Source organism: Larimichthys crocea, chromosome XVI (assembly GCF_000972845.2).
Source record: "Larimichthys crocea isolate SSNF chromosome XVI, L_crocea_2.0, whole genome shotgun sequence".
Taxonomy (NCBI): Eukaryota; Metazoa; Chordata; class Actinopteri; family Sciaenidae; genus Larimichthys; species Larimichthys crocea.
This window is the reverse complement of record NC_040026.1, coordinates 18,798,761-18,823,949: the sequence shown is the minus strand read 5'-3', so window position 1 is coordinate 18,823,949 and position 25,189 is coordinate 18,798,761. Positions and strand designations below refer to the sequence as shown.

Sequence of the window (25,189 nt, the reverse complement as noted above, 5' to 3'; positions counted from 1 at the left end):
GTGCACAATCATGTCTTTAACAATAAGAGCCATCTGTAGGCCACATAATGTACAATCGCAATATCTTATCTTCAGAAACAGTTATCCAAACTCACAATGTGAACCAATGTGATTTACTGTTTCCACCGTGAGCACAAAGGGTCAGCAGGTTGGCCGTCGGAGTTACAGTTTGGTTGCTTATTCTGTTGCTTGAAATATTATTCAGCGGTTTTTCGAGGCCACAGTGAACGGTGTCAACCTCTCCACGTCACACAGATTTTATAGGAAGAATCAAGGAGCTCTCAGCGGCCAATTCAAACTCCCCTGCATCGTATTGATCTGTCACTGACACGGCCGTAATGCAGGACACTGGTGCTAATGGAGGGTGATAAAGTAACTATAAACCCACAGCAACTCGCCGGTGCATCACTGTAAAGACTGATAACAGTAAACAAGAGCTGAAGAGGCAAGAAGACTAACAAATAGGATTTTCTTTTTTTTTTTTTGAAACATTTTTTTTAATACTCCCTCCATAAACACAAAGAGACTTTTTATGGGTTCTTAGCGAGGATGACAGTAAGAAAACATTTCACCATAGAGAGCAGCGAATGTAAACTGAACAATTTGGGCTCACTTTATGGTCTTCTGAGACTGGGAGCTCAATGTACTGTTTGGTTTCCACTTGAGCCTTAAATATGCATGCGCTGAGAGCTCGGCGGGGAGAAATAGTCGGCCTTTTTGTTTGTTTACGATGTCTCAGGGGAATTTTTATAAAATGGCTGAAGAAAGCTAATTGCCTTTTTTGTTCCGTCTAACCTTTCACATTTGGATGCATGTAACTTCCTGCAATTACACAGCACGCGCGCCAAAGTATATATGATTTTCCCCCGTTAGATTTCAGTAATCTGTTCCCTTTGGAGTAGACCTGCAGTTATGTGCGGCACACAGGCCCGACAGTTTTAGACAACACAGTAATCTGAAAAGTTCCTTTGTCTTTGCCAGAGCTTATTGCTGTGACGGTTCAGTTACCGCCAACCCATCAAGCATGTCACTTGTGAAATAGTAGTGTGATAATTATTGATCGCTGTGGAAGAAGTCAAATTTCAAATTTTCTCTCTTTGCTGCAGGGGTTCAGTCTTGCTTGAGGACACCGACGCTCTGGTTCGTCCAGTTCAACGATCATCACTCTAACCCTCTGGCTATCCTATATAAATGTCAGCATGTATTTACTGCTATGATTATGGCTTTGGGAAACAGCCATGGAAGAGAAAACACGTGTATGTTTACTATGATATGGGTCATAAATTTCATTCATTAAATTTGAAAAAAAGTCATATAGTTTATGTGACCATCGTCCTGTCTTAAAAAAATAATTTTCACAGCGCTGGTAAAACGTCCAGTTTAGTTTGGCTCTTTTCTGCACATGGGCAGCTTTGCATTTGCTACAGTGCTATACGATGGGCTAGATCCTCAAGTTGCAGCTTAATAGAGAGTTAAACGTTTGTGTATTATGTTCACTGTTGCGTAGCAAATAAAGTTCCTGTTTATGAACGCCACAAGTAACTGTCCTACATGAACAGAGCGTCTGATAGTCTCGACCTCCACCAGTTTCAAAGAATGATTGAATAGTTCCCAGTGGAATATGATTTTTGCTTGAAATGCCCATCCCTGTTCTCTCAAGGTAAGATGTTGAGTTGGCTCTTGGCTCGTTTTTATCTTTAGATGTATAAAAAATGCATGGAAATATTCTCCTTTGAACGTGGGGGAACTCTTTATTATGATTTCTTATGAAATCCCATATGGGCTGCTCACGCAAATAAACAACTCAATCAATCAGTAAGTGCATGCCATGTATATAAAGCCGTGGAACTCATGCGAAACAGATTAAAAAAGGAATTTTCCCCAGATCCCCTGATTTCTTATTATGCAACTCAACAGCATTTTCCACTAAGCCCCCTCTGCCTCCTAAATGCCAACACCTCCATGTTGTAACACAAGCTTTCAGTTACAGCCATAACCCTGATGATTATATCATCATTAAACTGATTCACGGTACTATTCATGACAAATAAACCGAACCTAATGTAAACAATGCGTGCAAAACATAACCTGTGCAGAGTAATACAACAACGGCGGCGTAGAAATTGACACAAGGTTATTCCTCGGAGATAATTACTCCACATCAGCAGGTATGTACTATATGTGCCAGCAGACTCATTAGCCAACATTTGGATGCAAATACATCACGGTTCTGTCAGTGGGGTAGACAGTGCGAATGGATCAAGTGATGATTACAAACAGGAAGTAGTGAGATCACAGTGTAAGCAGAATGTACCAAACAGAAGCAGGAATCGAGGAGCAGCATTGTTTGAGCTGATTTTAATTGAACAAGAGCTTTAATTAGTTTGAAGTTGCTTCCAGTTATTTGAAAGGTTATAGCCATTCACGGAGTATTAATCAACGGGAAAACAATTGCATCCTTGAGTTGTAGTTCTTCAACAGAAACTGCTGTGCAGCACCCGTTCCATCATTTTGAGTGACAGCTCAGTTAGTGCCGTCATTGGTTGGATACAGTCACAGCGGATGCTACAGCGATTTGATATGCGTTTCATATATTTACAGTGAGAAGACGACATCTGACTGTAACATATGTTCAATGTGTATAATACGCATATGGTATGGATAAATACTGTATGGGTGTGTGCAGCACGCCCAATGAAGTGACAAAGACAGACTGCATGATTGACATTTTCGGATAAATTGCAAATGTCTTTAATTTGTGTTTGATGAGCCACAGTTTCATTTATTATAGGAAAGTCAGCTGTTGAGTCTTTATTGAGAGATATCTGACAGTTTTCTCTGCACGGGAAGATTCGGAACATTGGTAACACTGCAACTGATGCTGCCTGGAAAAAAAGCTTTTGAAACCCAAACATTGACCGAGCTGTACTTGAGCATAGAAATAACATATAAATCCTTAAATTGGCTGCTATTCCCTCTTTTCAGCGGTGCTATCGATAGTTCTCATTTCTCATAGACTTTCTGCAGTGTTAAATGGATGGCTGATATAGATTTCTATTAAGATGGTGTGGCAAATTTTATTTTCCCACTCCACTGTTCTGTCAGACTCTTTCACAGCATAGTAACATTCAATATAGTGTCCATTTTTTGCTCCATTTAACTCCCAAGATGCTTAGGTTCAATATACATCATGCCTCACGCTATCAACACCTGGCAGAAGAGCCAGCAGCATCTCTCCAACCTTCTTACTGCTTGTCCGTCTTACTCTCACTTCCTTTGCTTCGTGCCCTTTCTCTGTGAAATGACTCAACTAAATCCATATATCTACCTGCCCCTCCTCCCCCCTTTGACCTTTTCTATTCACTTTCTTCTAGACTTCCCTGTCAATCCCCCCTGCCTCTTTGCTGTCTGAAGCCGTGCAAATTGAGCAAACACGAGGTTCAGGTTCCTGGAAGAAAGTGGCTCAAATCTGGCTTGCCTGATGACCTCTCTCACTTTAAGGTTGTTCCTCACCCGCTTATCGACGTCCACTCCAAGCTGCTACCTCAACCCTCCTCGTCTTATTCCAATCCTATGCCCCTAACCTCAGCCAATAATTCTCTGAACATCTCTCCTCACCTCAATCCTCTCATGCCTACCTAACTCTCTTCCCTACAAGGGCTCTGTCACCTGCCTCGACGAGAAGTTCGACAATATTTGAAGCTCTTTTCTTTTAAACTACCCACTGGCCTTGTCCTCAATTCCCCCCCACTACTTCCTCTGCTGACCTTACCGACTTTGGTTTAAATTATCTCTCTCTTTTCTGCACAGATGAGGTCCTGAAACTGATCCACAGTCTTGCCACTTTTCCTGATTGCTATCATCAGCACCTCTCTGACGGCAGACCGATTACAATCTGCCTTCGAGTCAGATGGAGTGCTACTATGGGAACACTTCACAATAATGAAACTTTACGAGCTTTAAGAAACTGTGAAGGACACCAATATCATGCTTATAATAATAGAACATTTATGGTGTCAAAACATCAAAAGTATTTACAGTTTCTATGAGTCATCAGAGCGGGGAAAGCATCGATCGATTTATACTGTGTGTCATCATCTAGTTTTACTTCTATATCGGTTAGACCTACATATTGTTGTCATATATAACATCTGGGTTGCCACAGGCAAAAAAGCAGTAATGTGCTGTGGTGATGATACTCTTTAAAGCGTAAGATCAATCAATCGCTGACGTTATTGGCCAATATTCAATAGAAAATATAACAGGAGACTGAGATTAATATGGTGTTTGTCTGCTAGCGCCTCTTGACCTCACAGGACCAGTCACGTAGCTAATGAAAGCAGGGATTTGTTTACCTCGTGTTGTGTCTGTCTTCAGTAGATCATAAGATATCAGGTACAGAATTAAACTACAGATGCTTCGGTTCAAATTAATAAGACAGAAGAATCTGTGCATGCAAAATAATGACCGAAATGTGGCCTGTAACAGAGAGGTAAGGTTTGTTTTTAGCCTTTCCTTTGCAGCACCTATCGGCCAGTTAAGAGGACTGAGGAGTCAACAGAGTCAGTCTAAAGCTGATCGCTATTTCCAGCCACGTTGGCTTAAATTCATCTGATTCTGATTCTGCTCCTTTTCAATTTCAACTTGTTAAACTTTCCAGGTATTCCAGTCCTTGATTTTTTATCACTGCTATAGTAGGTGCTACAACAAAGCAAAAAACAAATGGTAGGGGCCCAAATCAAACTGCCCTAAATGATACGTGCAGCAGATCAGGTGTTTGTATGATTACCTTCGTCTATATGCATTAATATCATTCCACTCTGCTCGTTTGTTTTGGTTTTTCTGTCCCCCAACTTTTCTGTTTTAGACCATTCTCATGGCTCTCATGACAAACCTGGCACCGTGTTTTCTGGTGAAAACAGTGGAGCATTCATCCCATAAAGAGACTGTTATATGAGTAAATATTGAACTTGCCAAGTGGACACACAAACACAACTCCAAATGAATGATAATGTTGCTGCTGGATGTGTAAATAGACTGTGAGGAGCATGATGTGCAATTTATTTTGCGGCTCGATGTGCTGCATTATATTGTAAAGGGCTATTATTATCTTATTTTTCTCCACAAACAACATGATAATACACAGCCTCAGAAATCAACATATAGTTAAGCCGACTTTCAGAAGGAATCGCAACCTTTGAAGATTGTAAGCGTCGTTAAGGTGGTGTTTATTTGCAGAGCTGTTGCATTAGATTGCATTATAGTTTTCAGGTTCTCATGTTCTTCAGTCCACTCTACTCTGTCATTCAATGTTAATGGACTCCCTCTGCGGAAGACTGATGAAAGAAATCAGTACACCTGCAGATATGATTTTTAGTGTTTGAAAAAGGCTGGGATTATAATAAACACTCGTGCAGCCGTCTCTGTTATTATAACGTAGGATCAGATATTTTGGAGAATAAACAATTGCTCGTCAAAAACGCGTAGAACAGTGTCAGACTGAGGTGTTTTCATCAGTCTATCAAACATAAACAACTGATCTCAGCAGGGAAACACCCTCGAGAGGCAGAGAGAGACACACTGCTTATATAAGACACGATAAGCAAATCATACACCCATTCAAGCAGAAGTCTACTGGGAATGTCAGTGGCCTACGGTAACCATGGACCAAACCATAACCAACCAACCTTAACGGTAAGCACCAGAAGGAACTGGTGTGGAGGGGGAGGATTTTGGATTTTGGAGGGATTACATGCCTGTAATGCATCCATGCAAACACCATACTCTCCATCTTGAAGACAAGAAACCTGCACAGAGTCTACATTCACTAGAAACTGAACTGAGGTCGTTGAGAACTTCACTGGTTGCAAGACTCACACAACTGTTGCACTGCACATGTATGTAAAACACAATGAATCCCGCTTTAAATACTAGAATGCTTTCCCTAAGTGAACACCCAAGTATAATTACTAGTAACATACATAACTCTGAAAGGATTTACACTTGCTCTAATTTACCATCTGATAAAATTAAGGATGAAAAACACATGGGGCTTTTAAAAATATATATTATTATTGCATACACGATCTGTACGTGTGTTTTTTGTATTTATAAAGCTGTTAATTTGACACTGGTGACAAGTCTTCATTACTGCTGAGACTCATTTTTCATCCCTGAGGAAAAGAAAACGTTTTCAACATTTCTTTTTTAAATACAAAAGTCACATCACACCGCGTCACCTCGCTGACATGCTGCTCGGCACTTGTCACTGACAACTTCTGGCTTCGTGAAAAAAAATAAAAAATAAAATACGCATCCAGATTTAAACAAAAACAGCACCTTGTCAATAGTTTCTGAAAAAGCACTGCTTAAGATGGAGTGTAAAGTCACCTCACCTTGTGATAAACACCATTAGCTTCTTCCCTTTTCCCTCTGCTGACTTCATCTCCTCTCAGAGACAGACCATACTTTCATAATTCTGTCAGTTTAATATCTCCAACGCCTTCTTTCTTGGTGATATCTGCTTCCTGATGTGACAGAGTTAGTTTTTTTCCCCCCCTGTGTGTGTGTGATTAATTTGATAATGTATTTTTATTTTTAGGTGTGATCACAAAAACATTATTTCAACTGCCATCAGAGACATGTTCCTAACGTTTTACCCGCCCTGTATTGATGGAAAAACAAGCATTAGCAAAACAATCTACAGCCATTCAGAGATACGAAACATACTGCCTGGACACATTGATGTATTCATTCAAATTCATGCTGATTATCACGTTCGCGTTAAATGGCTTTATTTTTCATTAACACTTCCTTTCTTCTTTTATCACCGTTGTTCCACACATTCCCATCCTCTTCTGATCATTTTAACAGTAATAATAATCATTTATTTTACCAGTCGCATGCTGTTATCCAATTTAGCTGTGTCTTTGTTCAAGAGACAGATGCTTTAAGAAGTCATCTGGGTTTTTGTTATGTCACCTGCATAAGTGTGAATTCAACCTCCTCCTATAACAAACATGACTGTGCATAAAAAAAAAAAAAAACGGGATGTAACAAATGTATAACGAGCTCCAACAAATTGGGCCAAGAGCAAGTGTCTGTGCATATAACCATGGAAACTGTACATGTGCACTGCTCTGTGCAATACTGGGACCATCTGTAGAGGGAAGTGGAAGATACACGGCATGGCAGTAGATAAAAGAGACTGGCTGACAAGGTGGGAGTTAAGGTAGGTTGTATGCTGTGCTGAATAAATGGAGTCTGGACTTAAATACCGAGACAGCGTCTGCTTTCCCTAACATTTGTGGGAAGCTCGTCCACACAGAGGTTTCCTATTGTCAGAGGTTTTCTTTGTTCCCAAGCTGTTTTCTATCTTTCGAGTGCCGGCATTAGTAATCGTGCAAAGTCCATAATCGATACGTGCATTTGCAGAAAGTCAGCGAAGAGAGACTAAGAGAGACTGGATTATGTTTGTGTTTTCCTGGCTTGTGTAGATATCAGGGCTGCATGTTTGTGGATAGCTGATTGTGTGTGTATGTGTTTGGAGTTGAGGCAGTCGATTCTCTCGGATTTTGCTTTTCTCAGTTTTTCAAGATAGAATAAGTAATCCAGACATAATTTAAGATGTAAATAGATTTTTTTTTGGGATAATACCACATTGCATTTGCAAACTATCAACCTCTGGGGTAACATAATTCAGAAGGAATATCTTGTATAACACATGTATAACACAACATTTTTTGGAGTTGTTGAAAAGAATCCGATTTTTTTAAACTGAAAACAAAGTATAAAAATGATTTATTAGTTAGGTCAAAACCGGCTGAGGACATGAGGAGAGATGCCAACAAGCCGAAGGATACAGGAGACCAACAGCATCAAAGGCTACACTTGAGTCAAAGAAAACAAGGACTAATGCAGAGCCTGGTCAAAATAGCAGGTCATTTGTTACTTTCATTAGAGCTGTCTCTGTGCTACTGTACATTGCAGTCTGGGGCAGATTCATGGAGGTGATAGATACAGAGAAAGTAAGTGGGCTCAAAATTGAATATTGGTCTGTCATTTTTTTAGGTTTGCTGATGAGCTGAAAACTGCAACTTTTTCAATTCGGGTACAGAAACTAAAGAGAAAGTCGAACTATTCTGAATATTAATTCAGAGTTTTTCGCCCTGTGTGGACAATTGTTCTTCTTGTAACTTCCTGGGAATCGTGTCCAATAAAGTAGTGGCATCATTTTCATACCACGATTCTTCCTGACTGAAATGGAAGAAAATCAAATACACCCTCAGTGCGTTGGCTAAGAATGATTTGTTCATGACGTTAGTTTACTCCAGCCTGGCAGAGACAAAAATCAGACAAATTACTCCTTTTGCATCGACACGTTGCGCAATTTCAGGTATTTTCTGTAAAGAGACAACAAAAGATATCGAACAGCTTAAGCCCGTTTAAACATTTCAATTATAGCCGCGGGACTACGATACTGAAGTATTAGCTGTCGGTTTTTTTTCTACCTTCTGTCAGAAAGAAAAGTGCCAAAATGGGTTTGTGTCTGTCAAGCTGATCATCATTTGAAAGAGATGCCACGGCGTTCATCTTTGTTGTTGATTTGTCACTTCAGCAGAAAGTAAAGTACCAGCATGTGGTGACATTTAGAGGCTTTGTTAGAAACAATGACAGAGTAATTCATATTGCTGCAGGTAGGAAATACAAATGTGTCTGTTGGAAATATTCTTACAGGATTTTTATGGACACATTTAGACATTAAACAGACTTTATAGCCAAGGGTATATATATATACTGTATATATAACACTGACAAGGACAAGATTTAACCTGTATTTATCTGTTAAAGCTCTCCAACATATCTGATATTGACAGTGAGTCAGATGTGAAGGGTGCCAGTGCTGCACTCATTCTGCAGCTTGTTGCAAATTGAAGTTTCAGCTCATTGGTTCATTGACTCCCAGTGGTTCTCATCAACACCCCCATATATTCTCAGTATAGCATGCAATATAACACCGCGGCCAACTGCTTCTTGCACAACCTGATGGCGTGCTACTTGGATAGCTCGAAATGGCAGAGAGCCAAGGTAAACACAAGAGTTGAGGATCAAGCAATCAGAGAGACGGATAACTTTAGTTAATGCCAGCGAACACTTGACTTACATTTATCACCCTGATGCTCATATAATTTGTTGCTAGATATAGCAATAAGGACCTGAAAGGCAGATAGTATATCAAGGCTCTGTTGCTGTAAGTTTATTTCTGTGTTTTCTTTCCCCCTCGACAATCTACTGACTGTGCAGATTTAGAAAAACTATGCTCCTGTTTTCAAAAAAATCTAAATTAGTACGGAGCAGAAATGTTTTCTGGAGAGAATGACCAAGTTTGTATTATATACGGTGTTAAACTGAAGAATCACATTCTTTAATTTATTTTACAGACTATCTTGGTAGGGTGCAAGCGGCTAAGCTTCAAGGCAGCTCATTCCTCTCATGGTCTACTGCTGTGAAGGCACTCCATCCCCATTTCTTTCTATTACATATAGAAGCAGAAGTAATGTAACCACAGCTGGACACTCACCACAGCTATAAGGGCCTAGTACGATCCATCAGAGGTGCTTGTCAGATGATCGAATAGACCCCAGGCTGTGTCCGTCCATTTGTGTGACTTTCTAAAATCGGTCGAGCTGTCATTTACGCACCTATTTGTGTCACTTTACATGTGAGCAAGCAAGAGTGGATTACTCTAATTGACTTCCAGGAGAGACTGCGCTAAAATATGCGACCATTATCTTTCCGCCCTCTACGATAGCGGACTTCTAAACGCCATGTTCAAGTGTGGCCGTTCAGAAGATTGATCTCTGATGTCGTCTGACAACACGTTGTACAATGCTTGTTCAGATTCGGTATACCACCGGCCCCCTTTTTTTGTGCCATTTCCACCAGATTTATCCATCCCAACAATCAAATGTGAAATCCCCATTAGAAGCTTGGTTGGGAGTGACGGTTAGGACAGATTATCTGCTAGTGTGAAGGCTTTGCAGATTTATCCATCCATCTTAATCACCCTAATTGACTTGTGGACTGTTCTGAGCCATCCTGATAATATGAGCCGTGACTGCAGTAGTCCTTTAAAAAGGGATCAATGTTTCTCACCTGTCACGGCAAATTCTGTTTTGTTGGTTTTTTCCTTTCATCACCGCATATTAACGCACACAGCATCAACATGCATATTAATGCGTTTGTGATCACACGGGAGGCTGTGAGATTAGAGGTCTTGACATCGATGACATGTTGGGAGTCAGGGGGGGGGATCATCTCACTTGCATCTTTTGTGCGATGCTGCTTTTCCTAATCGTCTATGTAAGCGAGCGGGACAAAAAAAATATCTGTGAAGTTTGTAAAGCGAGTCACATTAAAAAAACGTCTAAGGGTTTTAAAAGTTTTCTCAAGTGGCCCCCTCTACTTGAAAAGCAACTGCTGTTCCCAATCTACCATGACGTTACGCTTCTACTCTCTCCCCCCCGCCCTCTTTTTGTCTGGAGCCACCATCACTCATCGTATCTCTCATTTTTGCCACACGGTCACTAATTGTTTTATTTTACAAGAAAACTTTTATTAAACTTATTAACGGCGGCAAAATTGATTAGCATGCCATCTTTCTCCACACTGTCTATGGATTTGTGTGTCAGCTGAGGTAATTGGATCATTGATCTGTTCTCTCATCCCTTTATTTGTCTTCTCACGTGTAGTAAAACTGTTCTCCCTCGCTCAGAAGTTGAGCCGCATTACACAGTTGGTGTTTTGTGTAATTAAGTTCAGCCTCATCAGGTTTACCTCCACGCTCATATATAGATCAGTGTAAGTTAATGTCAGCTTCACTCCTCCGGACGTGTTACTATTAACTTCATAAATGCGTTCATGCGTCGGATATTTCACCGTGACAAACTGATGACGCGTCGATTGCCAAAACATTTTGCTTATTGTCACATGTTTGTGCAGGGCTTGTTGAGCCGCATTTTGTAATAACGGTGCATTTTGTAATAAACGTCCAAAATGTAATAACTTTTTCATTTCATTTTGTAATAAACTGCCACATTTTGTAATAAATTTTGCCGCATTATGTAATAAGTTATTACATTTTGACAAGATTATTACCAAATGCAAAAAATCTGAAATTTACATAATATTCTCTGTTAATGCAACCTTTGAATAGTGTACTGATAGTAATTGCTAAGTACTGCTACTAGGCTAATACAGTGATACTAATAATAGGCCTAGCTTTTACAAATACTTTAAAGTAAAATAAAATACAATTAACAAACAAATAAACTATGCTTTAGAATTGTTATTACATAATGCACCATGTTATTACATTTCCTAGAAAATAAAAAAGTTGCAAGTGCATTTTGTAATAATCTTGTCAAAATGTAATAACTTATTACATAATGCGGCAAAATTTATTACAAAATGCGTTGGGGCAGTTTATTACAAAATGCGGCAGTTTATTACAAAATGCGGCTTTATTACAAAATGAAATGAAAAAGTTATTACATTTTGGACGTTTATTACAAAATGCGGCTCAACAGGGCTACGCTCCTGCTTGGTTTCCATTGATTTGAACCAATGCTAACATGGTTAAAAAACACTCCAACTTTCTAGAACTTTCACTATTTATAGACAAACACAAGCCCAGAAATTTCACTCAGCTTAAAGTATTCAACGAGAGTTTTAGGGGGTGGGTGCACACTCATTTGCACACATTTGCATGTCATTAGCACTTCAAACCTACAAACTTGAAAGGCTTCCCTTGTCAAGACACTCTAATCTTGCTCTCTCTCCCCTTCTCCCTCTCTTTCGCTCTGTCGTACTCGTTTCCCAGGTCCCTGCACTCTCACACATGCGGTGATTAAGGAAGCTCGAGACGTCAATTAGAAAGTTTAACCTTATGACAGCTTCTGAGGGGTATTAAAATCTATGATAATGCCTGTGTTTGAGTTTGCCGCAAAACATTACAGAAAATGCCTCAATACGTTGAAACACGCACCAAAAAATTTTTTTAAACTTTCTAAAAGTTTCTTAAGAAAACAAAGACATAAAGATTTGAAATCAAAACAGGCCGGTCTTGAGCTTTTTTGGTCAAAAAAGTGCATCCATAAAAAAACAAGTTCCTCCATCCCAATGTTGTGGTTTTGCCTTCCTTAAGAACTTAATCCTCTTTTTATTAGTGTTCGTAACCTGCCATGCAAGTTAATTGGATTCAATTATTTATTTTAAGATGGCTTTCAAGTAATCTTTCAAATAATCTTTTAAATAATCTCTCTCTCTCTCTCTCTCTCTCTCTCTCTCTCTCTGTGTGTAGTATTACTTCAATAAAGCAGGGCCGCATAATTATTTTTAATTTGTTGTATCCAGCAGGATCATGCACTGATTAACTCCTTCAACAATGTTAACACAAATTCGATTATCAATACTCCATTCAATTATTCAAAAAGAGAACATTTAAATCAACAGTGGTAACACTGAATCAGTGCAGACACACTGTAGTTTTGATTAATTATACAACAATATGACTGCACTGTGAATTTTATTAGGTTGGAAAAAAAAGATGAGTAAGTTTGGGGACATGTAAAAGCCCAAGCTGCTCTGCAATGCCATTTCTTTTTAAATATCATAATATTATACAAGCTTTGGTTTTTCGACACAATGACAACATCTAATTAGAGATGGCAGGACCTTTCATAAAGCGAGTTCTGCTAAGATTAATAGAAACAGCGGTGACGGCAGAGAAGCGTTAGATTGGCACACACATGAAAAATATCAACAAAGCTTCAATGCCATCAAAATCCAAAAAAAACCCCAAAGGCATTTCAAAACATGTAATCACTGTCATACTTCCCCTGTAAAATCTTCATACCCACTGAACTGTTTGCAAATGGGGACGTTGACAACATCGCTCCATATTCTGACACAAGTTTAGACAGCTTCCTCAGCTCAGAAACTTCTTAGAGCAGACAAAGAGAATATAGCAGTGCCTTGTGACATCTATCAAGGACTTTGTGTGTCATCGGCTAGAAAAACAGAAGCATGGTTTCCTTATATTGTGGTTTATTAATCACAGATATAACTTGCCTTTTGTAAACACAGAGCCTTTTGAAGTATTTTGAATCTTGATTTTTAACTTCTTCTCCTGCTTGCTTTGATTTTATTTCTGAGTAGGCAATCACGAAAATGATACTATGTAAGTATTTTAATGCTGTTAAATTGTGTTCACATAAAATGATGGGATTGGCTTTCTGTTATGTCAAACATAACTCAAACGAAACACAAATTCTCTGATTAAGACTTGATGTACTTTGGTTAAAAGAGCCAGAAACATCATTATTTGTGTTGAGATGACATGACATGAGAGCCAATGACAAGGATCTTCAGTGTCTCTCCGCATTTAGCTTGAGGATATTTTGAAGACATTCAGTTAGACAGTGATAGATATGCCGGTATTTCCATAGCGATGAAACCAAGCATGTGGCTCACCGCACATACCAAATTAAGCAGAAGTAAGACAATCACCAATAAGAAACAAAAACATACTGACAGATAACCAGTCCGGGGGAGTCCCAGAGATGCCAAGGCAATTCCTCAGTTCATTATTTACCATGCCAAAGACTGCCCAGAGGTCAAGCAGAGCATGGAACATTAACTACAGTGTCCATCTCATCAGAGATCATTTGTAACGGGAGTTCCTCCATATCACTGGAGGTCAAGCTCACAATGTCCCAGTCTCAGCAAGTAAAATTCAAGTAAAACTGCACATTGAGTTCAAGCTGACGAGGTGCGTTTTCTCTTTATCCGGTTAATAATGCAAAGTCGAACATACAGGTCTTCCCACATACAGTCAGTACAAAACAAACAAGCATTATTTAAATCGTTTTTTCTTTTTTTTTAAACCACTCCTACGTTTATTATCCATGTCATGTCATGTTTGTATTTCATTCTCAATGCCAATTCGGTAAAGTTAGTCTATGAAAGCTGCTTTGTTGTACAGATAAACAAGTCACTGTTCATTTATCGGAGACAGTGTTGCCAAACGCATTGGCAAAATAAATATGCATACTATTTATAAATTAATTTGTTTATCTAATAGGACCATGTACAGTATTAAACATAAACAATTACATTTGATGTACTGCACCAGAGTTAGCTTACAGGTACTTTTCATCTGCAGTCCATATATATATATATATATATCTATATATATCTATATATATCTATACACACACAACATTTTTGGCTTTATATATTGTAATATGAGCATTAACTAACTCTACACTGTAATATCACACTCTTTCTGGTCTGGTGTTTTTATAATGTCCGAGGTTATAAGGTTTGTGATAAAGCCAGAACCCTTACTTATTATTCTCGGGGTGTCTGAAGCCTTTAAAAAATTAAACAAAGCACAACAATGTTTTATTTCATATGGTCTTATAATAGCGAAGAAAATGATTCTTACGTTATGGAAGAGTGTAAACACACCAACACCTAAGATGTGGCTAGAAGAATTAACTAATACACTACACCTGGAAAGAAAAGATATGTTCTAGAAGACAGACTCCAACATTTTGACGTAACGTGGCAACCTTTTTTACAGTACCTTGCTAATACCAATCCAACTTAAAAGTCAGTCTCTTATATGTCTAGCGGAGTTCCCGTGATATTTCCAAGACGGGTCTTCTCTAAGGGGGAGGGGGGTGTGTTTCTGTCAACCTGCTAAGTTCTGTTTCTGTTGTTTCTGTGTATGTGTTCTGTAATTATTCTGTAATTACTCTGTTTGTATGTTTGTATTATAAATGCCCAATAAAAATACATGGGATACACTGTAATCATGACAATGCTTGTACCTTCAGTGCTAAATGTCTGAGGGGCATGTATCTTTAGCCTTAGACTTTAAGCACAATATCACATATGTAGTCATAAAGTGCATGTTTAAGATTTTAAGATAATATCTGCTAGCCACAGTTTCAGACAGTAAAATGTACGGTTGCTAGCCAGAAATGAGAAGCTTTACTTTTTATCTTCATCTGTCTGAAATCAGTGTTTTCGTAAAATTAGCCTCGAGAATGGAAAACTTGACAGGCAACAATAAATAAAGGGCGGCGGAGCTTAGGAAACAGTCCGTTAATTGCCGCCGTGCTTGATTTTTCCGACCGTGGAAGCTACGGCACATGAAGCTACCACATAATGGTTTGGTTTTGGCTTAGTTTGAACTTTACATATAAATGCATCATTGCAGCATAAAATATCCCATTTTAGACGACACGCCTTCACATAAACTCTCCACATAAAGCGCCACATCTGTCAACTACTTTGTCATGTCACACAGGCAGAAACACACATACATTGTACAGCTTCCTTAGAAAGGGATTCCTGAACTGGGATTTGCATATAGATAAGGTAGCTTTTCCTTGAACTGGGACCACACATGACAGACTGCTTAATTCAAATTCGCTGCGGTTCCATCGGATGGCATGTGGCTGCTTTTTTTTTTGTAATGTCCATGTAATCATTAGGTTTGTAAGAAGATGAAAGAAGAAGATCTTTAAGTTAAATTAATAATTAAAGTCTAAAAATACTAAAGAGGATGGTGCCTGTTTTTGTTCATGCCTGTCAATGCGATAATACGCCGAGCCGTGTTTCAGTGTGACTGTGCAGTGTCCGCAACACCATTACTTGTAATTTTAAGACATGTATTGTATGAGAAATCATTTTTAGAATTTAATTGGTTAAATTAGGTTCCTCAAGGCTACTATTTCTCATTTCTAACTATAATTAGTGCTGATGAGCTGGAAGTTTTCTGAACATTTCAATCATCTTTTTGGCTTTTTCCAGGTAAAAGAGAATCTTTATTTAAAGAAGAATTCAAATTAGCTCTAATGTTTCTAACTGCTCTTGCAGCAGTCGGACTCGCAGTCTACCACCCTCGCTCTATTAGTCGACATCTATCTGTATTGACAAATGAATATTTATCCCCAGTTTGCTTGTTGTTTTCCAGAGAACATGGATTAAACTAGTCTGTCACCTGGTAATTGATCTCAGCCTGAGACAGGTTGAGGTGGAACAATGGGATTTTCTTGCTGCCTCCCTCTGTCTCCTTTCATTTGCTACTTTACTTAATTAAATTCTAATTCAATTCAAGAGCCGTTCTATCAGCAAACATGGACGGTTCTCCCTGTGTAATAGCACAGCAAACCCTCTTGTGAAAACATGTCAAGTAGAACGAAGATATCAGGAAAAATAAAGAATCACGTCAGAACGTCTGATGATGAAATATCACCTTGTTAAAAGGACCGCCAACTGCACCTATTCCTTCTATTTCTTCGTACATTTTCTATTTCTTTTTCAAGTGCTCTCTTCTTTCCTGATTTGGCTCAATCCGCTGGCTTCTGTTTCCCACCTAACTGATCTGTTTATCTTATTCGACACCCTTCAGAGGATAAAAATGTGCAATCTGCGGCTCAGACAAAGCCGGTGAAGATGCTGCAAAGAAGGCCCGAGTCTTACTGTACTTCACTCCTGACAGAGAGGAGAAATCAGGAAGACAAGTGAAAATATGTTGAGAATATAAAGGCGGAGTGTGGCCATAACACGGAAGGAGAACAGAGGTTCATTCATTTCGTTTCTTCCCCTGCTAAACACTAATTAACATAGTTGCTTTAACGACCAAAAAACTAAGCAGAATACACAAAGTGCTGAATGTCAAAATGTCTCTTTTCTCATGATGTTTCTACCTGTAATGATGAAATCAGTGGAGCTCCCTCTGGTGGATTACACATGACAGTCCTTAACCTCAGAGTCCATTTCAAGGTCCACACCGCACTTGAACTCCTGATCTGAGAGATTCTACCATCTGATACCTTTGAGTTGTGGCAAAGCTTCATCCCTATCCCCTATTGTCTCCCTATTAGCAAAAGAAAAATGACATCTAATTGTTACAACCCACCCAGAACATGTCCCTCTTCTGTCTGATCCTCTCATCCTAATGACAGAGTAGCAGACGCAGCAGGCAGTCCTTGAGAAAAACCTCCAGAGACCCCCCCATCTGCATGCGGTGGCTACAGAGATAGGACTATCAAAGTCTGCTGTCTAAGTGTTTTCTGTGCTCAAAACATAATGATGTAGCGATACGGTCTCTATTCGGTGTCCACTGTTGAAAATAATTTACTATAAACATCAGTAACAAGAAGCAGCTGTGATCCTTCACCAGCTGTGCTCGCAACTGAAATGACAAGGAAAAGCGCTGCAGGCAACTAACTAAGGCTGTACTGCTGCCTCCGAATCCAAGACAGCGTCTTCGCGGTTACCCACAAATGCTGTGTCATTACTTTATCGAAAAAGTCTCAGCGTGCACTTGATGCAGGGAAGAGAAAGTGGAGAGAGAGAGAGATGCTGTGCTTTGTGTACAGTAAGCATGGGTGTGTCTGTCATCTTTGTTTGTGATCTTCTTCGGCACTGTAAATTTGATTGTGCACAGATTTCTTTAGAGAAATCTGACTTTGTAAATGTGGAAACATACAGTGAGACGGCTGTTAAGGAAGAAAGTCTTTTGATAAAGCCAAGCCGTAATACGAGTTCCCTCTTTTCGTGTGAGGAAAATGGTTCTGTGATGCCTCATCTATTGAGCATTATTTTTTCAAAACAGACCGTTTGTGAACATATTTGTGGAAACGGTTTTTAGCTTCAGGTCTCTGGGTAAACATTTCCCATGGCAGAGTTTGACTGACATTTAAGAGAATCATGATTGCATTAAAAGAGCTGGATATGCTGCTACCGTTCAGCCTTATTGCCAATTTGCCCCAGCGGGGGCCCCAGTCTTGCAACAAAAGCTCTCCCTGAGACTCCCCTGAGACCCAAAAAGCATTTTCTCCATACACCACCCTAATGAGAGAGAGATCCGGATCTGGAAATGAGGTCAACTATTACTCTTTATATTGTGCATGAATGAAACAAGGTTTAATACAGGTAAAAACTGGTGTGTCGTACTGTACAGAAAGACTGCAGGATTGCAATCTTTCACTAAACCTCTGTACTACTGTGTCTTGTAGTACAGAATTAAACAAACATACAGTGAAATCAGAAGATGTTCTTTTTTTTTTAAATAAATAAGTTATTATATAAAACAGCAAAGCATCAACACCAACACTGCGTGAACGCTTTAATTGTCTGCAGGCATGGCAGATTTTCTTGACAACATGTCTGTCCCGTGCTCATTAAGACTTGAAAAACAAGGCAGCCTTTGTTAGACGAATATGGACACGTGAGTCTTTTATATGCAGTGTTTGTGACGAGCCTGCAGAATGTAAAGTATAATGCTCATCATGCTATGCCAAAATGGAAGCATAGATGGAGAAACTGTTCATTTCTTTACAGTAGTGTGCATGTTTTAGTAGCACGTATAGAACTAGGAATAATGTTTGACTTGCAGATGATTAAAAAAACTAATGTTTGAGAAGATATATATTAATATTAATGAAAAAAAGGAAAGGAAGATGTACTATAATTGAGAATTTGGGACGCTACTAAAATGTTCTTTCAATTAATTAACTTGAATTAGATAGTTGCCATCTGCAATCCAATAGTGGGTTTGTCATGGTATGCTGCCAACAGGTAAGTCCCACGTTTATAATTGTGTTGCCTCTCATACAGCAGCCGGGTGGGGTAGTGAGGGGGGACATGGCCCATTGGCTTTAAGCCTGGAGAACGTCCTCCCTAGGAGGATGGATCAGCAGAGGAGCGACAGCATCGTGGATTAGTGCAGCCTGTCAAGGTCTGACGCTGCAGTGACAATTTAATCGCTGAACTCTCTCCCCGTAGAAAGAGAGGGGGAAAAAAAGGAAGATGAGAGAAGAAAAAGGGGGGAAAGGAAAGTTAAGAGGTTGGGGTCTTCATTTATATGATTCATTTTGTCATATCAGATTCGGTTAATGCCGCTGTCAACGTCTCGTGGGGGGAAAAAAAGAAAACATAAACAGGCTCACAGTGACACAGACAAATGCACACAGGCACTCTCAGCCTATCCTTAAGCTTAACCCTGCAGCACACTACCAGAAGAAGTATCTCTTTGTCATGGGGACCAGAGAATTGCAGAAGGTTCCTTTTGTGAGATTTCATGTGGTTCCTCATCAGGATAGATGAACATGTCCCTTAAGGCATTCACACACACGCACACCCAGCATAAGCTCTTTGCTTATGAAAGAACGGTTTGACTAGTTATCCATCTGCACAGATGAGTTTTGAGGGAACAAGACATAAAACAAATCAATGTTCATTCAAATATGATCTAATATCTTATGTCACCGAAGCTTTAGCTGAAGCAATCAAATGTGCAAATTCCGTCATGAATTATTCACGACAGCAGTCATTAATACCATTAGGTGGCAATTTATTTAATGTCTAATCAATCAGAATCAATGCACAAAATATAATGCATGGGGTAAGTGATGATGAGAGAGGATTTGAAAGTAACTACCATAGCAGGCATAAGTGAGTCAACAACTATTTTCTGCTTTTGGCCTCACACTAATGAGGGATGAAGTTACCATGGTAATAGTAGACATGAGCTACCTTGAGCTTTGCCAGGCTTTTAATGCACACACAGGCACAAAGACACACACACACACACACACAGAGGATAGTGATTTCAGCCTCCATGCTGAGGAGACTAAATGTGAAAGCAATAAAACTGAAATATCTGCGCATTAGAGAACGTACAGATATTTAAAGGTGTTGTCAAACATGAGGAAACCACTGGGATGTTTGAGCTGACTGATTCTACTTTAATCATCATGATTTAAGGCAGCGGCAAATGTGTTTTGCAGGTTTAATGTCTCTCTTTTTATCAGCAAATGAACCTGTAATTAATGCCAGATTTCCACTGACAATATTTCTCATTTCACAGATCCCTATTTCAGCTGTTTTATGATGGTTGCATATTCTTTTTAAGATCTTACCGTGTACAGGCCACTAAATGTTTGATAGTAGAAGTACATCCAAATTTAAGGCGTTGAAATACACTACCAGTGGAAGTTAAGATGGTAAAACTGTCACTGTCACTTCTTAAAATGCAAAATTCATCCTGTGTAATTCTCATGCAACCCTCTTCCAAACTTAGGTCTGAAGTCTGAATTTTTTTATTTGTATCTATTAATTATGGACTCATCAATCCGACACAAATTAATGAAATGAGTAATGAATTACTGGGTATAAAACCGCCAATTCATACAATGCGAGGTCTAATTCATGGTTTCCTTCTTTATATTTTTCTTCAGCAAGGTGGACTCAAACTGTTTTAACTGTAAAGCTAACTTGCGGCAGCTTTGCATCATCTGCTTCAACACAAGCAAGCCTCCGTGTTTTTCGTGTTGTCGATACAATGCTCATACAAGTTGGGAAACATTGAGTTAAAAGCAGGCAAAGGTTTTCAGTGAAGTCAAACCATTTTTCCTACTGATTTTTGCAAGAGAAATCTTTTTCCAACTGGGTCAAAGAAAAAAAAAATGGCAGCATAGGATGATGCTACAGAAAGAAAACAAACACCCGGTTTGATAAAACTGTTGCAATGTAGGTAAACAGATGTTGTCACATGCCACAAGAATTCCCATGCACGGCCTGACTGAAGCATGCACAGCTTCTCGACGCCTGAAAGTCATGACCATTTGTTGCGTGTCACCAAAACACAACCCAGTGGCGGCAGGTGGTGGCCAGAGCTGCAGTGCACCTTCATTCCGAACTAATACATCCGATAAGGCCCTCAGCCGTGGCTAAATGCTTTTGGTTTGCTGAGCACATGCCAGACTTGACACTTACTGAGCCCTCGCATCAAAGACAAAACGTGCATCGCTGAACAGATCCGGAATATTCAAACAGCAAACTGATGAGAAATAATTGTATTGATAAATGCAGAAAGGAAGTTACACGGGCCAGAGCGCATCAGTTAAGGGCTGGAGCTGAATAAAGGCCATGCATGCAGAGTGATCAATTATAACACAATCATTTCCATAAGATAATAACAGAGGCCGTGAGGTCCTATTTTGTCTTCCATTTTGGGGCTTTAAGTGGCAAGCAGAGCTTCACTGAATCGCACACTTGCCCTCCTGTAGTTCAGATTCAGTGCATCACGCTTTGCTCCGCCAATTAACCTACTAATAACTCCACATTGAACTGTTTTTAGAATTCAAAATAAAAACACACAAAACACGCTTTTGATATTTTTTTTGCCGATCTACAGTCAAGTCAGGTGTACTTAGGTGGAAGGAACAATGCAGTTTTTGTTAGGGACAATTACTCAGCATGGATATCGTGATGCTGTCGATTTCTATTTTAACTTCATATTTTGCTCATAAAATACATTTGTGGCTGTGTGTTTTGATTGATATTCAACCTAGAACCATCAGCACGCACCATTATGCATGGAGTGACAGCTGTAGCTGTATCCTCTCTGGTACTGTCATGATCAGGCAGGTCTGTGCTGCATTTGGTACATCCAAAGTGTCCCAACAGTCTGCTGCAGGTTTTTGTGACTTCATGTTCTAATACTGAATTCATACACCGGGCAACAGTTCGCATAGGATCACAGGAACATTTGTTATCTCTTCCATTTTTAATTTAATATGAGGCACATTCGCCCATGGCGATTTTCTACCACTGGCACAAGGACATACTTTCCCCTTGGGGAGTAGCTTCAGTGGCGATTTTATTCCAGACTCACCATCACAAAACTGTCTGAATGGGAAAACAGGTGACATGATTGGGCACGACGGCCAGCTCTACTACACCTGCTGATAATGTATTCCTCCAACTTTTGGCTTTTTTTTTTTTTTTTCATATTTTCACAGAATATTTATGCATTCGACTTTTGTGCGCTCGGTGAGGCTGACATCTCGGATCCAAAGAAAAGTGTGTCATCATCTCCGTCTCTCCATCGCTATCAGACGAGCTCGTCAAAATCGTGTTTCTCCTCCTCCTGAAGGCAGATTTGATAACAATCTGCATCTACACGGGGCAATATTGAGATTCACAAGTCGTCGTGATTTGCTCTGTCTGACATGATGATGATGATGATGCTTATAATATTTCAAAACGAGACCGGTTATTTATTTTGAGTTTAGAGTGAAACGTGCACTGCATTGATATAGCATATGTGAAGCATGCATAGCCTCGCTTTTAAACAGAAACGTTGAGGCAATGGAGGCAATACCTGGATCTCCTCTATGTGTTTGTATTCTCTAACCTCTCCACTTACAGTAAATACTGTGTGTTGGCTACAGAACATTGATTTTGATATATAAAAGACGGTTTAAATCACATCATATCATATTATGCATCTGTCTGGTTGGCGTTCGCCTGAATCAAGTAATGTTTCTTAGGGAGAGAAAGATTTTTGGGGTTGATTTTAACGCCATTATCTAATAACCAGAAACATGAATTTGGTGCTATAGTAATGGCATGGTGAGGGTTATTGATCAAAAATTTCTATTGCAATCTATATCTATATATTACTTATTTATAGACCCGTGAACGCTTGTGCATTTATTATACTTAGCGTATAAGAAGCTACAGCACTGATGTGGAAGTAGGTCTTAAACTCAGATTTGCATGTTTATTTTGGGAGCCTGATTAGCATTGGCAAACATGAACATCTGACAGAGGGAAGGAGGAGAAGGGAGGTGGAGAGTTAAGGAAATGTTTCATAACAAAATAAATTGATTCCCAAGTTCAAAACTGTGTCCCTCATCTAATGATTCAAGTATTTAGAGATTGTTCTGACATCTTTACTTGTCTATTGCTGGAAAACATCCAACCATCTATTATGCTCTTTGCACTGCAACCTTGGGGGAGACAATGACGTCAAAAGGAGGCAGCGATCATTACGCCTTTATTTTTCTGTACTTTAGAACAGACTGAAGAGATCTGCAGGTATTGTCATGAGGACGTTGATCTGGCATTGCTTGGAGGGATGGCAGATCAAAAGGAGTACCACAAGCACCCTAAACCTGGATGTACTTCTAAGACTTACAGTTTTCCTTCAAATAACAACTTTTTCCCCTTTTTGTTGTATCCGGAAATGTGGATGGACAAGAACTTGATTCATCATTACACACTGTATCTCTGAGAGGAACAAGAACAGAGGATATCAACGTGGAGAGCACAGTATGAATATAGTAATGGCACAGCAGCAACTCCACTGCTATTTGCAGCTTTCAACACATTGTTTGGGTTTGTCAGTCCATATGGTTGAATCCACCAAAAAATGAAACTGTAGGCTGTCATTTTCTGCAAACAATCTCGCACAAGCTGACTGCATGCTACCTGCTCAGCGGGAAATGGTGACGATCTGAAGTAAACAAATGGCTGGTGAGGAAAGATGCAGAACATGCAGCCAAAAAAAAAGATGGGTAGTTTTCTCGAGTTGGTGGACCAAACAAAAGAGTGAATCATGGACTTCAATTCTACAGGAACAGTTCTTTATTTATATCACATAATTTTGTGGAATGGTATCTCATTGAAAAAAATAAAGATTTGATGTTTACTACAGCTTCAAATGTTTCGACTGCCGTTAGTTTGTTTTGGGACTTTCTGCCCCCTAGTGGTTAGAAATCATTTAACGCAGCTTTAATGTAGACTGCAGGCGTTTTGTTGTTCTTTTCGAAATGATTCAGTGTTCTTTCGTTCGCTTCTTGAAAATCTCAAGCACACCTGGAGTAGCGAGAACGTCAACATGGCATAGAGATTTTTGAGCAAATGGATATTTTTCTGACTTTCTGCCTGGGCTTCTCTCAAGATGAAGAAACAACCTTTCAATAAAAAGTATTCACAAACCTGCAATCATTCTTTCACAGAACATGCACTCGACTCAAGAGATATTGGCAGAGAGTGCCTCCACGTTTGGCCCTCAGCCTTTTCTGAGTTCTCTATGCAGACATTCAGCTGTCACTAATTATATTCCAGAGGGTAGTTGCTGTGAGTCTCCATGGTTTCTTGAAGTGGGATGTGACAAATTGTTGTCTCGGGCCACTGTAATGTGACATTAAACATATAATGAATTATTGACAGTGGTAGCTGTCTCCATTCAGTGAAACTATATATCATATTTGTTGTTTTCTGACAAAATAATACAATTTTCAGTTTCAAATTTTTAATTTTTATGGCTGGTTACAAGTAAATTCCAAGACTTTGCATATTCCTTGAATACATCAGTTGGTTTGGTTAATTATACGTTACTGCTAATAAATAATGTCGCTGTTTTAATCACCCAAAATTGCCAGTGAGTTTTAATTACTGTAAATGCATCATTCCTAGACTTTTTTATTTTTCAAGATTCAAGATTCTTTTACTTTTCTAAGAAGCTTGACTAACTCATGAATCCTTTATAATGCATCACCTTTTTTTTTTCTTTTCGACGAAGATTTAAGCCTTTCAATTCCAGGTAGGCGTACTAATGAGCCGGTTTTCTATTCAGCACCATTCAGTACAACTCTTGCCTCAGAGAAAATCTCTTATGTTGTATTTTTAAAGTGATAATCTATAGCAGAGTGATTGCTGAGTAGAAGTGGATAGTGCATTGATTCACGGGGTAACAGACATATAAAGAAAATACAAATTATAGTGCTATCTATCTATCTATGTATCTATGTACGTATCTATCCATCCATCCATGAGAGAAGTTGAACACCCAAGCTGATTAATGACACATTATTGTAAATGAATCTGCAATACATACAATCACATGCATATTAGTAACACACTCATATGCGCGGGCTGTGTATTACAATAAAAACACAAACCTAAACACCAGAAATGATAACATATTACTGAATAAACCACTGAAAAATATTATTCTATGCCTTTAAATCTATGTTTATAATGTACATATTCCTCTTTTAAGTGCTATATGTAGCATGGAGCTTGCTCTTGATCAGACATATGAAGAAACATAACTAGGTTGCATGACAGATAAATGGTATAGGCTTGCTAATGCAGACAAAGTGATTGCCAAAGGCAATAAAAAACAGACTGGGTTTGTTTAAGTAATTGGCAACATATGATTTTAGCCCTGTCACATTATGAGTTATGTCAAAGTCTGCTAAAGATATACTTTGTTTCCAGGAGTTCCCTCTGTTTAATCTCTTGGACAGTC

General features: G+C 39.1%; 1 protein-coding gene across 2 annotated transcripts in view; it reads right to left on the bottom strand.

The window, feature by feature from the left end:
• nrg3b (neuregulin 3b) overlaps positions 1 to 25,189 on the bottom strand; it is a 176,892-nt gene that overhangs the window by 59,870 nt on the left and 91,833 nt on the right. The gene's annotated exons all lie outside the window — the stretch shown is intronic.